Here is a 3,472-nt window from a genome sequence, read left to right as displayed (position 1 = left end):
TCGGCCTTAATAAGTCACCGGGGATCGATGGTCTTCCCTACGAAGTGTATTTGAGGTTGTCGCACATCTTTGTCCCTCTACTGACGGTTTTGTTTAACTCATGGTTTAGGAACGGTTCAATCCCCAAGTACTTTACCATGGGTGTGATAAAACTTGTCCGTAAAAGCAAAGATGGTGGGGATGGGTTAGGTAATTTCAGGCCCTTAACGATGCTTAACGCTGAGTTAAAGATTTTGGCCAAGATTCTCGCAAATCGTCTGCAGCTTGTCCTGGCGCGTCTTATTAGCCCCGAGCAAACGTGTGCCGTGAAGGGCAGGACAATCCAGGATAACTTGCACTCGATACGCCTGATGATAGAAAAAGTCGACACTGAGGCCGCGCTGATCAATTTAGATCAGTCCAAAGCCTTCGATAGGGTTGACCATCGGTACTTGGGGGCTGTTTTATCGGCGGCCGGTTTTGGCCCGCAATTTCGCTCTTGGGTTCATCTTCTCTATGCTAACCCCGCGGTGATGGTGGAAGTAAATGGGAAGAGGTCGAGACCCTTCAGTTTGTCACGTTCCATTCGTCAAGGGTGCCCGTTATCACCCATGCTATATGTGCTTGCGATCGAGCCATTTTTGCGCAGGCTAAGGGTGAATCCGGTCCTACGCGGAATCACTTTGCCAGGTGTGGATGCCCAGGCGAAGTACTCCGCCTATGCCGACGACGTAACTGTGCTTGTAACGAGCAGTGCTGAGATTAGTGTCGTCGGTGTAGAAATCAGATTGTATGAAACGGTAACAGGGGCCAAAATTAACTGCGACAAGTCTTCGGGTTTGCGCATTGGTGCCTGGAGGGGTATGCCCCTTCAGGGGCCCTTTAGTTGGAGCGATGGGCCTTGCAAGATACTCGGCGTCTGGTTTGGTCCTGACCTCCAGCTGGAGAAAAATTGGTCGGAGGTTCTGAAAGCGGTACGGTCTGCAGCTTCACGGTGGATCAGTAGGAACCTTTCATTAAAGGGGCGAGCGGAGGTGTGTAATACTCACATCTATCCAATCGCTATTTATCGTCTATCAGTGCTTCCAATCCCGTCAGATACACTGCTATATTTGCAGAGGGCTCTTTTCAACTTCTTATGGCTTGGAAGGGCCCCTAAGGTCTGTCGCGATGTCTGCTACCTACATCCTTCTGAAGGCGGTCTAGGTATGCCAAACGTGGAGATTCGGCTATACACGCTACGGCTCTACTACCTAGATCGAATGTGCACACAAGATAGGGAAAACGGTGGCCTCTGGATGGAGGACACCAAGAAAGCCTTCCCGGCTTTGAGAGGGGTGCACTACTCCGAGGGGGAGGCACACAGGTTGCCCCGAGGTGAATGTCCCTTCTATCGCGAGTGCCGGCGCGCACTGAAGTCCCTCTTAAGAGTGAAGGAAAGCCTCTCTAACACTCTGCTGTTGTCCCGAAAGGCATTATATCGGGTTTTAGTGAGGGGATCCGTAACGGATGTCATTGGTGGGAGGCTCCCTTTGACGAAGGAGCAGCTCCGCTCAATCTGGCCTTGGGCGCCTGGGTCAGGATGCCTCACTAACGACGAGGCTTCCCTGACCTGGCTGGTAATTCGAGATGCTCTATGGGTCGGTAAGAGACTCCACTCAGCTAGCTTGGTGGATTCGCCTATTTGTAAACGGTGCGGCGATGAGGACGAGACTTTATGTCACGCCTTCGTTTATTGTCGCATCGTGGCGCCGCTGATTGAGTTTGTTACAGGTCTCATGGTCCGCATACTAAACACATCCTCATTAACCTTGGTTCCTATTAATGTCTGTAGCAATTGGGCTCCGACAACGGATAAGCTCAGAAAAGATTTGTGTTTGACCTTGCTAGCTGTGATGAGAGGTGTTATCTGGAACACACGTATGAAAGTGGTCTATGGATCTGAGGACTTTGCTCCCCTCGACCTTATACGACTCTTTCGTCATTATTTAAAGGATCGTATCAAGGCCGAGAGAGTTAGACTCTCTCCGTCAGACTTTGTTGAAAGGTGGGTGTCAGTTGCGCGTGTGTGTCGGGTGAGAGAAGCAAGTCTTGACTGGTTCTTGGATGTTCCTTAGGGAAAGAATTTTGGGTGACAGGAACGAACGTCAGCCCTGACTCGTTTTTAGTCCAGAGTAGGTCACGATATAGGCAAGAGTAGGACCATTATTTAGGCTTCTTTGTTCATAACCTAGCTAGTGTGTGATAGCGATCATTAGGCCCCTTTTGAGTTTGTCCCTGCGGTTTTTTTTTTTTTTTTTTTTTTTTTTTTTAACCCCACTCCCCTCCCAAATTAGGTGACAGATCGCTTGATTCGCCAGAGATGCGGGTTCCCTTTCGAAGTTTTCGTAAGAGGTATTTTAAATAAAGCGTTCGGACCCGCATCACCCTTTCGACTGGTGAATCGGTGCATCTGCCATAGTTTAACAACGGGGGGGTCTTTTGTTACTAACATTGTAAATATCTCATTTGTATCTTGTATATAAAATTTTTATCTTCCCAAACCCCCCCTTTTCTTATGGGTTTTAATTAGGTTATCATGGTATGATGTTCTTATGGTGATTGATGAAGGATGTATACGCTGATGGATGTATAGTATGAATGTGGTATTATGGTGTAAGTAGAGTGAAAGTAGGAACTAGTTAGGTTAGATTAGTTAGCACTAGTCAGAGAAGACCGTCCTTTCCCCTCCCCCATCTTCGGCCTTGTGCCAAATTTTTCTGTAAATTTTCTGAAAATAAATACCATTCTGAAGTTAGATTGCGAGCAGAGAAGTTGTATTTGTAGAAGAGAAAAGTCAGATTCGGGGAGAGAAAAGCTAAAGTTGCAGAAGTTTGTTTTGGAGTGGAGAGAAGACGCGTCAAGTGGTAACCAGAAAGTGAAAGTTCGGACAGCAGTGTCACGCAAACGACAAGCTATTTCGGCGCATCAAGCAAATTAACATGGCTGAGTGGAGACTGAGCACTCAGATGTTGAGACCCTTTACTGGGGAGGGTGACCTGATTAAGTGGCTGGAGAAATTAAAAATGGTGGCGAAGCTGCAAAAGATAGAAGATGTGGTCACCCTGCTGCCGCTATACTTAGAGGGGGAAGCCCTCACGATTTACCAGCAGATGCGAGATGAAGACAAGGAAGACCTTGCCTTAGTGGAGCAAAGGCTGAAATTGGCCTTCGCTGAGGGCCTATTTGAAGCACTTGGCAAGCTGTTAAGTTTGAGGTGGACCGGCGAGTCCATTGACGTCTTTGCGGCAGAGATCAGGAGACTGGCAGGGTTGGCTGGTTACGTAGGGAGGAGCCTGGAGATGACGGTAAAGCTTACCTAGTGAACGGCTTCTCAGAGGAAATCTCTGCGAACATGCAGAGAATCACGGGGATCCATTCTATGGAAGTGGACGATCTCTTGGTCCACGCCAGAGTCTTAGTGAAAAATGTTAAAAGCCCAATCGTGGCTGCA

The sequence above is a fragment of the Euprymna scolopes genome, chromosome 27 (genome assembly GCF_053919585.1).
Source record: "Euprymna scolopes isolate OS-2025 chromosome 27, ASM5391958v1, whole genome shotgun sequence".
NCBI lineage: Eukaryota > Metazoa > Mollusca > Cephalopoda > Sepiida > Sepiolidae > Euprymna > Euprymna scolopes.
The sequence above is the reverse complement of the archived record's forward strand: the minus strand, read 5'-3'. Positions refer to the sequence as shown.